Source organism: Cyrtonyx montezumae, unplaced genomic scaffold, assembly GCF_038088225.1.
Source record: "Cyrtonyx montezumae isolate F1298 unplaced genomic scaffold, pur_monq_1.0 scaffold_10, whole genome shotgun sequence".
NCBI classification, from domain to species: domain Eukaryota; kingdom Metazoa; phylum Chordata; class Aves; order Galliformes; family Odontophoridae; genus Cyrtonyx; species Cyrtonyx montezumae.
Window position 1 is genome coordinate 58,377,859 of NW_027071826.1, and position 11,988 is coordinate 58,389,846.

An 11,988-nucleotide genomic window follows, 5' to 3' on the forward strand; every position below is an offset into this window, starting at 1 on the left:
GCTGTGTGCTGGTGCGGAGCCATGCAGAGCTTTTCCTTGCTCTTGGAACCCAGTTGGGACAGAGGGAATTGGGAAGATGACGCTGCCTTGGGTTTCCAAGTGGGTATGGGTCCTTGTGACAGCAGAGTGGTGGCCCATTTTTTTGTTGTGGTAGGGGCCAGAGGGAAGGGAGTGAGCTCAGGCAGATGCTGCTGGGCCGAGTGAGGAAGCAGAAGCATCTTGAGGAAAATGTTTCTACTCATAAAAATGGCTCGTGGAAACATCTTGTCCAGTGTTGGTGCCATAGCCTGTTCGTAGGGTAGAGGTGTTTCCAGGCTCCAGGAATCCACACGCAACACCAAAACGTGGGTCCAGGTGGACACAGAGATCTACGCGATCATCCCACATACTGAGGCAAGGTTGTTTGCACAGTGCAGGGCAAACGTCTTGCACGGTGGGGTGGATCACAGCAGCTAAGGGTGCTCATCATGCCAAGTTCTCACAAGCAGTTTCTGCAGGTCCCACGGCCACACCACACCACGGGCTTGCTATTATCGATGGTGTGGCCAAGCAGTGGTGAGGGCAGGCCCCGGAATACTGTTCCCTTTGCTAATGTCTGTAGAGCTGCATTTTCCCCCAGGGCAGCGTCAGCTACTCTGCTGTCCTCGGCAGAAGCAGATGACATTTCTCGGCTGTCCTTTACCCTGTCTGAGTGGCAAAATTGACAGCTGTCTACTTCTGCATCATCATCTGAGCCAGATAAGACGATGAGGATTCTGTTAAAGCTGTGGACACGGAAACCTTGGGGCAAAAGGGACCAGTCAAAGGAGCAGCATCTGCAGCTTCAGCAGTGGGGCAGAACAGGCCGGTTTGGGGACCTGCTGGTGCTCCTGGGACTCTCACAGGAGGTACAAAGACAAATCCTATAAATATGCTGAGACTTATGGGGTTATATGCATGCACATACGTTTGGTTATACGTGGTGTTATGGCCAGAAAGAGCTGCAGTGTCACCAGAGCCATCCTCAACTCCAGGCTTTGCTATATACGGCCAAAAACTCTGCTTTGTTCCTCCATGTGTGTCATTCCTGGAACCGGTGACGCCTTCCCATGGGATCCATACCTACCAGAGGGTAAGGGTGATCCTCCAGAGCCACCACCCTGAGCCTGGGGAGCACCAAAACCCACCAGGCGAGGAGCCAGAGATGGTCCCCAGTCTTCTGTCACAGTGAGAGGGGTGTGCTGGATACAAGACGTTTTGGTGGCTTTATAGAAGCTCAGGACGCTCTGAGACCTGTTCACTTGAGCCCACCCACCTTGGCAACTGAAGAGCATAAATACTCTCTCGGGCAGTCGGTGTCAGCAATTTCCCAGCACTTGATGGATTACTTCAGAGACTGAATGTATATTACACCCATGCGTGACTGTAAGGATGTTTGGAGGAAACAGGCTAATTACTCATGCAGAAATTTGTCCACCACCCCCAAGGTAATCCTTTTATTCTTCTAAAATCACCAGAAGACCTTTAATAAGCAGGATGACCTGTTTCTGAGCTGTTTATTGTAGTCTGGCTGCTGTGGACTGGCTTGTTCCATCTCTAAAGCCTGCTCAGCACAGAAGCCACGGGGGGTACCCAGCATGGACGCCCCAGTTTGGCTTAGTGATTTCTACTTTATGGAAAGGGGATGTATCAGTTTTTGCTAACAGTCAGCACCCTCTGAGAGAGCAATCCTTGCGATGGACAGAGGTTTGCTTTCAGAAAAGCCTGAAAGCTGAAGGGATCAAGAGAAAGTAAGGGGCTTGACTCACTGCCTCCGGTAAGTTTAGCCTCCAGCTGCCCTCACAGAGGCCCTGGTCTCCACTGAGGGCAAAGTCTGCCAGAGATTTTCTGGGGCAAAATAAGGACATCAGAGGAAAGAGCTGTCCGTTTGGTGCTCACAGTTATGAAAGCATCCCTTTCTCAAGCTGCAAAGCCTCTCCCTAACTTGCTTCAGCACAAAAAAAGTATATAAATCTCCAACAGCCGTCTACAATCTCTCAGCTCCAGGACAGCATGGAGCAGATTGCAGATTGTGTTGCTCCACATTTTGGCAGTACGGCTGTTTGTCTCTTCTCCATCTCGCTGCCTCACACGGAGTTTGATGGAAAGAATCTGATCCCTCTATTAACCCAAACAAAGAAGTATTCCTGGCATCCTTTTATCAGCCCTTCCAACGGTTGAAACCCTTTTTCTTTTGCACACTGCAAAACTCCTCCGAAGTCACTCAGTCCCACGCTGACACTTCTCCCAGGCACACTTTGCCCATCTCCACCTTGGCTCCCTTCCTTTTTTTGCATGACCGCTGTTTAGTCAACAGATGGCACTCGGTAACTGCTGGGAGAAGCCGAGAGCCAGCTGCCAAAAAGCCCACTGTAGGAGTTTGATCTGCCTTCTCTGGGAGAAGCTGCTTGCATTTCGTGTATTGAGACTGCAGATAAGCCACGTCGTTTCAGATGCACTCCTGTGTGCTGCCACATGCACCCCAGGTCACGCTGCCCGAGGCTCCTGAGTGGAATCAGCAACTCTTTTACAGTCCTGTTGGATGCAGGGAGGGATAGGAACATGCAGATTATCAAAGGAGAGGTTGCTGACAGCCTGGAGGCATCCTCCGTATCAGGCATACAGCAAACTTCCTTGCAGGGAGCAAACTCCTCCTTTGCCTCCCTTGCTCGCTCCTTGCTCTGGCCCTTTGGCCAGCTGCAACTGCAGGATAAAAAGGAGCCAGGCTGTTCCTCAAGCCAGCCAGGAGAAAGATCAGCACATTCCCTAGACTGGGAGGAGGTACGAGCCAGAAATTTTAAATGGGCTTCAGTTGGAGGGACTCATAGGGATCAAAGGATTGCTGAGACATTGATTTTGAAATGTATTGATGCACACTGAAATTGAAAACTCCTGCAGACAGTTAAAGGATACAAAAGCAATTGTTTTCACGTAATGGTACCAGTCATAACAGAGAAACCACTCAGAATGTGCAAAGGAGCTCTGTTCCTACTGAATTTGTCCCCTCTTTCCCCCCACATCATCCCAGCCTGCACGCCCTGTGGGTAAGATCCCAGCCTACCACTGTCTAATGCCACCTTGAATATCACCGTGTGATCTCACAACCTGACTTGACATCTTCCACTCCTGGAAAACTTGTAGTTCTGCTGTAAAGTCTTTAAAGCAGTTGCAAGCAGAACAGGAAGGAAAGGATGTGCTCTTTTTCCTCTTCCCACTTCCAGGCAGGCACAGCAGGACCGAACGCACGTCTGCTGGCCCCGTTTGCTTCCCCAGCCTTCAGGTGTAGGACACACAGGCCAGGCTTGGGAAGGATACCAAGATGTGGCGAGTGGCTGGAACAGCCAGTCAGACAGGTTCGTTTCATCTCTTATGAAAATGCAGTCCTTGTGGAAAGCAGGGAGAGCTGCAGACAGCAACCTGCTCGCCCTGGGTGCAAGCTGTCATCAGCAGGGGTTCTCCTTTTCAGCACTTGGCTTCAGCCCAGAGCTGGGAGGACACGGGCAACCCAAGGCCCTATAACTTGTAGTGTGCAAGGTGCAAATGAGAAAGCCAAGAGCCACTTGGCTCATAATACGGTCACGTGTGCCTTGTGAACTTTACAGGGTCCAACTTATTTGACACAGGGCTGCTACACCAGAAGCAACATGACTCATTTACAGAGTAAAGCAGGATGAAAGAAGTGGCTGCTTTCCAGGCCTCTCACTCCAACCAAACTGAATTAAAACCTAACGAACCATCTCACTTTGCTTTGCCAGAAGAACTCAAAAGCAAGCTGTAGAGACCAACCTTGGCTTCGGGATCTAAAGTGGACTGAAGATTATGGACTCCAGCAGTGTCACAGCACGCTGCTGTTCTGTGGGTTCTGTTTGGGCTCAGCAGGGAGACGGACTTGCACATGGAGAAAGTGCAGAGCAGATTTGGAGAAGCCAAAGAAAGTGCTTGGGCCAACCTGAAAGAGGCATAGAGATGCTTGAGAAGGGAGGAGATGAAAAGGGGAGACAAGGTGACAACTAAATATTAAAGAACCAGTTCAACAATCATGAATCCTTGGGTGGAGGGGAAGGGTGGAGGTACACTAAGTGCTTGCAGATTTTTGCTGTGCTATGTCTGTCGGGCTGAGCACTCTGGTCACTTTAGTGGACCTCCTCTGGACCCGTTCCAAGAGCTCTGCATCTTTCTTGTGCTGGGGGCCCCAGGCTTGGACGCAGTAGTCCAGATGAGGCCTCACAAGAGCTGAGTAGAGGAGACAGTCACCTCCATCTCCCTGCTGGCCACCCCTTTTTAATGCAGCCCAGCACCACATCTTTTTCCATGTCTGAGGAAGCCAGTTCTCCATCCTCATTAATCGGAGGGGGAACGCTCTCCTTGGTCTGTCTCTTCCTGCCTGCACACCTGTAGAACAGGTATGCTGTTACTTGTTATTTTTCACATCCCTCGCCAAGTTCAACTCCATCTGTGCCAACATCAGGTAGGGAGGTTGGACAGTTGGGACGACATACAAAGCCATGCGTGAGCGCCACATAAGGGCTTAAAAAGCATGAGGAAAAAGCTAAATGTATTGCTTAATGCCTCTGTGTTGGGGCACATGGTGGGTCACTGGCTGTAGAATAATAGGGGTGCCCAGGGAGAGCCAAGGAGGAGCCATCATTATTGGGTTGAGCTTATTGTGGTCTATAAACAGCAGCTCTGGGAGAAAAAGGCTTTTCCTACAGGCACACAGCATAAAGTCACTAATCAGTGGGATTTAAATGCGTCCTTGGCAAGACTAGAGTATTCTGGCATTGCCACAAAGCTTAGATGAATTGAGAGGATGACATAATAGGGTGGTAAATTTAACAGCTATCTCCAAATTAAATCTTTCTAGCTGATAACCACTGGTCTGATTCGCTGATTCATCTGATTTTCTTTTCCTTGGTGTGGACAGGGTCTTGCAGGCTGAGACATTCCCTTGCCCATAAACCTGTTAGCACTGTTTTAACAAACTCAGATGAAGAAGAGGTGAGCACGAAGCCTTGCCACGACAGAAGGGGCAACACGGTCTTCCCTTTACACGGCTGGAGCGGCAGGGCAGACAGTGAAATGCTCTCTGGAGCACTCAGCCAAACTTTCCTTATTGAACAATTTAGTTTAGAAAGGCTGAGGGTCTCCTGGTGACTGACACCTTGGCTGTGTTTGCTAAGCAGCGATAACACAGGTCATATCAGCCACAAAACCACAGGAACTGGCAGCACTCGTTGCATCCTGTGCTAACAAAGCAGGGGAGCTCAGGGCAGAAGGGTCCTCCAGGCCAGGAGGGAGATGTCAGAGATGTGCGTGCTGGGGAGCAGCATCCTGTGGGGTTTAGAGGCAGCTCTGTGGAAATATTTTGAATGCAAAGCAGGAGGAATAAGTCTCCAAGGGCACATCTAACAGGACAGTACTGTATGAGATGAAATGTGCTTGCCGACTACCTGCGTGCTCCTCAGCGTCAATCAAAATCCCTCTTTTGTGCAAAACTGCCTCACTGCACAGATCAGAGGTCTGAGGTACTGGCAGAGAAATGGTGCCTCTCAGTGTGGCCCTTTACTGTCAACCTGTACTTCTGGAATGAAAACGTAACGTCTGAAGCTCACTGAACTGTTGTATGGGAACTGCTGAATCAGGGCCTGAACCACTGATGGATCACCTGAGGCGAGCACTGAGTCAGCCACAGGAGCACAGGTGAAGGCAATGCACCTGTGTGATGGGAAGGGGTGGAGCCTGGCTCCACCTCTCCCAGCCCCCATTTAAGGGCTGACCACCACTGGGGGAGGTTTTCTTTCTGGAGATTTCTTCTTTGGAGTTTTCTGTTGCAAGCCTAGGATGTGGGTGAGTGTTTTTTTTTTCCTTTTATTGCAGTTGTCTCTTTTCCATTGTGTTAATGTTTCTAATTATACCACCTGTAAATTACCTTGGCTATAATACCATCTGGTGTTATTTATTCTATTAGCCTCACACCTTACAACTGTGATAATCCATTTTAAGGAGCAGTTTACCTGCAATATGGTACGAGAAAAGGAAATTGTGCAGAGATTCAACAGATATATACTTATGCCTTTCTCTGTCAGGATGGATGATACAGGGTGTGTGTTAGCTATGCCTTCCTTCCTCATACGTCTTCATAACTATAGAGGAGCATCCCTTGAGTGTTCACATCTCTTGGCTGTGCTGGGGTTACTTCAAAAACTCCGTAGGTTCCTCACAAACTCCTTCGTGGTCTCTGTCAGGTCTGCGCGTAGCTTGCTGCTTTTCTCTTGGAGCTGAAAGAATCAAAGACTGTGTTAACAATATGGGTCACGTATCGCACGCAGCATCCTCTCACACTTAGCAGGCTGTGGATGTGCTATGAATCCTGAGTGACAGAACCCAGGCAGAATTCCCGTTTCTAGGATGAGCATAGGATGTGGAGAAGGTGACTGACACCATGCCAGGGCTTTCCTCGAGACTCAACCCTTTGCATATAAATGGCAACACGTGGTTATTTATTCTTAGGGGCTAAAAAGAAGGAGCTTCCCCCATTCACTGCATCCTTAAGGCCAGATCTTCTTTTCTTGCCTTTGTAAGTGCAAAGCATCCTGAAATCAATCACTGATACTCCAGAGATACGGGTATTTTGGTGCTAGGCTTTAACGTGTTGTGGGAGATTTGGGCTCAGCCTCTTCTGCAGAATCAGGCTTGAAATGTGAGCCTCACTTGTGAATTGCAGGAGCCTGGAAAAGAGCTGGATGGTTTTGAAGTGTTGGATTTTGTACGTGAATTTGGCTGTGTCCTGCTCGGGCCGTGCCCTGGAGGTTGTCTGCAAGATCCCCAGTTCAACTAGAAGTCAGTTGTGATTTTCAAAGCTTTTTTTAAGCTAAAGAACGTGTTACAGCAGACACAGTTAGACAAGATAAAAGTTGATCTATCCCAGCATCTTCTCTGACCTTCCCCAAGCTGAGAACTTGCCCTGGATCTTCATAAAGACCGTATTTACCTGCAAAGAATGAAGTCTTGCATATCTCAATGTGCTCTGAAGGAACTGGCTCATTGTCAGTCACACTGGGAAACAGTGTGAACATATGGGCTGCTTCAGAGCAAACATGGCTGTGGTCCCAGCCCGAGGCACTGCAGAAAATGGCACAATATTTCTACAGTGATATTTTCCCTGGCAAGACAGTGGTGAAATAGGTCTCTTTGGGCATTCTCTCCTTTACTGCTGTATGCCTGTGATGGACAGAAATAGGAGCACACCCTGTGAGCCTGATTCCTTAGTCCCCTTGAAATCCTGTGCCTTGTGCTGATGGCAAGTTGTAGAGGATGCTTCCTGTCAGCACTGACAACTTCGAACAAATTCTGAAAGGTGACAGCTCCTCCAAGCCCATCTCAGGACAGGATAATCAGCAGACAGCTTTGAGTACAATTCCCTTTAAAGTAAGGAGCAAAACTCCACAGAACCTGAAGGATTCTGCCTCTAGCTTGCTTTAGCTCTCCCCTGGTAGTTACACTTCTAAGAATTGCACCTCCAAGACAGAAAAAGGTGACTGTGGACTACTCTCCTGACTCGCATAAGTAGTCACATAGAGGAATGTGACAGGCTCCACTGGGTGTGAAGGTGTGCAGAGATATGCATCCTGAGTCGTACTGCTGAAATCAGACCAGTTCTGTACAGGAGACAAAGCAAGCATCCAGACCTTTCTCTTTCAGCCTCAGAGCTGATGTTTTTGCTGTCAGCCTATAAGTAGGTAGGTCTGACTCAGGCCTTGGCGTACGACCTGTGACTAAAGCACGTTTCTGTACTAAATTAAACCTTCTTGAAGTTGCAGCAGGGGGGTAGATAAACTCACCTGCAAAATAAGCTCCGTATGGTGAAGGTGAATGGATCTCAGTTTGCTAACACAGCACCAGCCCCCACAAAGACTTGTGCTCTGGCTAAGGGAGCAATTTCATGGGCTGTGGCAACATGAGATTTACGAAGCAGAAAAGCTCAGGACTGCTGCTGTTATGCTCATGGAAATCTACCAGCATGGGAAAGGGGCTGGCATGCAGCTGTTGGCTTTGAGGGGTAAAAATACCCTTGCTGTTCTTTTGCTGCACTGAGCACAGGCAGGCCAGAGCTGAAGTGCAGCTGGCTGCAGAGCTGCAAGGTGAAGCAGTGAGCACAGTCGTAGAGCAGCTGTAGGCTGTGCTGTGATCTCCAGACTCGGCACAACCATGGTGACTCCAGGAGTTTGGCTGCCCATAAAACTCATGATGTGAGTGATTTTGCTGGAGAAAGCATGGTCCTTGGGTAGTGGGGTCACCACTGCAAGTTGGAATGTGGTTTTCCTGGGACCCAAGGTAGCACTGCCTGCTGTGAGAGGCAGGGGTGCATCACCATCCAAAGGTATGGATCCAGACTACTCTGTATCCACCGTGGTGATCAGGCACTGTGGGGTAAAATATTCCTCTGTATGAATGGGCAAGAAAGTTTCAGATGGAAGGAAGGGGTGTAAGGATGTCATTTACCTCCATACAGCAGTTCAGGAGGCCTGTTTGCTCATCCTTCCTGTTCACTGTTGTAATTTTTCCTTAAAGGGATGAAATCTTGGGATCAACCTGAGTATCCCCTACCAGGGCACGAGATCTGTTCTGTCATTCTGGCAGTATCTAGGGGTAACAGGCAACAGGGCCAACAACAACTTCTGGCCAATGGGCAAAAGCAGCTCCTCGGATGCTGCAGTACCAGGGCGAGAGCCAAGCACATTGTGAGGAAGGGGACTCCTAGCATCCAGGATTTTGATCGCTTCAGCTGCTTGCTCCCAGCAGCAGGTCCAGGTAAAGGTCTAAGAGAAGCCAGCCTCCTCCTTGGCGTGGTGTGATCAGAGCTGTATTTGCAGCGGGCTGTTTGCATCAGCTGCCAGAAGGACTGCAGGACTTGCTGTTTCTTCCTCTGTGCTGGCACAGAGCAAAGCAAGACACACACAGCAGAGCAGGGAAGCAGCAGAACGTGGGTGTCTGGCCAGAAAGGCACAGGCTTGTTCTGAAGCATTGCTGAGCAGCAGGGCTGCACCAGCTGGTGAGATGCCCCAGCTGTGTACAAACCCGTGCTCCTTGTTGTGGATCACTACAGTCAGGGAAGAAAAGCCCCTAGGGTTTGCTGTAACTGGAGGTGAAGGTAATGTTTTCAGCTCACTTGTTTTCTGCCCCAGGTGATCAGAGAGTGCACCAAGCCAAAGAAATGGCCGTTCTTGGAGACCCAGGGCTCTGAGAGGATTGGGTACACAGAGCTCTGCTTGCTGTGTAGCAGAATTTTTGGGACTGATGGGCACTGCAGCAGCTCCCAAGTTTTCTGCTGTAGCAGCTGATGGAAATAGAGTGGTCTGTGTTGTAAGGAGAGAGATGAGTGTCATAGCTCCCTCTGGTCTTAAAGAGGAGTTGTCTAGATGGCTTTCAGAGCTCCCTTCCAACTCTAAGGATTCTATGATTTTTACTTTCTGCCCTTCTGTTTGAGGAAGCTGAATGGCTGATAGGGATTAGAAATGACTGTCAGCCATGGGAAGAAGAGCACAGGTAGGTCCAGGGGTGCTGGGTATGTATCATTTTGGATCACTCTGGCAACCCAAGAATGTCAGAAAGACTCCGTAGCTCTTTAACAGGATTCAGAACCGTAAAATGACCTGGAGCTCTCAAGGGACCAGTCCCCAAAGCGTATACTGGGGCCGCATGCAGGAGAAATATGCCAAAGCTGGTGCCTAAGCTTCAGCAACAGGTTGCAGCTTCATCCCTGTAAAAGGGAGCAAAAGCAGGAAGGGGGGGAGGGTGCAGTGGGAATGGCTTGTGGCCGTCCCACATCAGTGGAGATATGAACCGAAGCGATCTGAGCAAAAATATTCTAAGCCAAATGCCAGTGATCAGCCAAGAAAGTGCACAGGTCTGAGCCTTGGACCACCATGTTCCAGCACACTGCATCCTGGGTGCTGCATGGGTCTTGCCAAGCCAACTGTCATCGGTGTGTACAATGCTGAGCTCTGCAAACAGGAGCCAGGGCAGCATGAACCGAGCTAAATTCTTCTGTGTTGATTTACAATGAAGGAAAATGAATTGTGCTAAGACAGGGTGCTGGGAAGTGATGCATGCTGAATTGTGACTATAAAGCAAATCCATTTGGAAATGCTCTCGGACACATTTCCAGCCCATTGAAGTAAAGCCCCCTGCCTTTCTAGGCTTCTCCAAAGCTATGCCCAGCTTGTACTCCTAAGGGTAAAAGGAGCCTTTCTTAACTGATGCTGGTGGGAGAGGGAGGAATCTCCAAGCTGTGGGGTCTTTGCACACACATCAAGTGCCATGTAGTTGTTCACTTCCAACTCAGACCTCTCTCCTACAGAGGAGAGTTGAAAGGATGATGTTTCACTTTCTATTTATTAAAGGAATGCTAATGGACGGTCAGCAAGAGAGTCGGGAGAAGCAATAAGCTACATCAAATGAAGGAAGATGATGCTTCAAGTAAAAAATGTACCCAAGCTTCAGTGCAAAGTTCCTCTCCTCTCTTTTACAGGTTAATCAGGAGAGGTAAAAAATCTGTCTTCATTTGTCACAAATACTCATTTTTGCCTGGGGAGCTCAAGCCCAGAGACAGGAGGCTTGCTCCTCTTGCATGCTCTCGCTGAGATGTGGAGTGGTTGATGGATCCCCTAGGTTTCTCAGGGTCAGCAGCAGAAAATTGCTGTCTTGGATGACAAATGGTCATAGAGCCTAGCAGCTCTGTAAATCTGCCCCAGCCTCCTCTTCCATCACCCTCAGCACATCCTTATCCCCTTCACTTGTATGTTTTCCTTTTCCCTTGATCTCTGCTCACCAGGTTTCCCCTTTTCCACACGTTTCCATTACTGCCTGCCTGCTTTTTCTAGATATTCCTGAGCCTACATCTCCCTTCTTATGTTTGCTGTTTTTCTCTTAGCTTCTGTGGGGTTTTTGGCAACTTCTATCTGTGCCCCTCTCACTCACCACTGGGGTGATGCTGGCAGGTCTTGGGTGAGTTGCATCCAAGTGTCTGTACCACTGCAATGCTCCAGCTCTGTCTGGGTGAAAACAGCCCAAGAGAGAGGTGAGCGGCCTCACTGACACCTTGCACAGTGCTTAGCCTCTACGTGGGAGCACAAGCCTTACTGTAATCCTCATTTAAGGGCAATTAAAAAAAAATAAAAAATCCAGGCACTGCATACCTCACAGGCCATGGAGGAATACTGCCAAGCTGTGGGAGTGAGGAAGTGTTATCACCCCCACTTCACAGACAGGGAGTTCACACATCGCACTGAGCCAGACTAGAAGCTGTACGATGTGACTGTCTGTCAGAAGCAGTGGGATGTTTGCAATTCAGCCTACTCCCATCATCCGTTCAGCTCCCATGGCTTTATTATCATCATCGCTGCTGTAAGTATTATTATTCAGTGTTGGGAAGAAAGAAAAGGAAACAGCAACTATATCCTTGCCGTCCCATTAATCCCAGCCAATCCTTTCAGCAGATACCAGGTTTCAATCTTTCCTGCTGAGCAACATAATACAAGCTACTCTCTAGCTGCTCGACATATCTGATCCTACCAGGCATTTCTGTGGCTGAGGCTCAGAGAAGCAGGTTGCTCCCCTCTCTGCGGGCAGCACCCCAGTGGGTTTCGTGGCACTGGGACACTTGAAGCCTGGCTGTTGGAATTCCCTCCTGCTGGGTTTGGGGAGGTGATAGCCTACAGTTGGAGAGAGTACAGTAGCATTAGAGGAAGGCTTTTGTTCTTGAAACCTACTTGGGCATTTAAATCATTAAGGCAGGAAGGGCTTATTCCAAGCTGCTAGAGGATTAGTGGGAATTACAGGATACTCTCTGGTCTAATACTCTCCCTTTTTGCTTTGGCTTTTTTGTAGCATGTGAAGCAAAAAGGATGCCACCCTCATAAGGAGGAAAATCATTGCTTCTGTGAGGGCCACAGCCACGAGAAAGGATAA

The 11,988-nt window shown here is 49.0% G+C and overlaps 1 protein-coding gene across 1 annotated transcript in view; it reads left to right on the forward strand.

Annotated features, from left to right (window-relative positions):
* Positions 1-11,988, forward strand: part of INAFM2 (InaF motif containing 2) — a 110,374-nt gene that overhangs the window by 39,824 nt on the left and 58,562 nt on the right. The window lies entirely within an intron of this gene.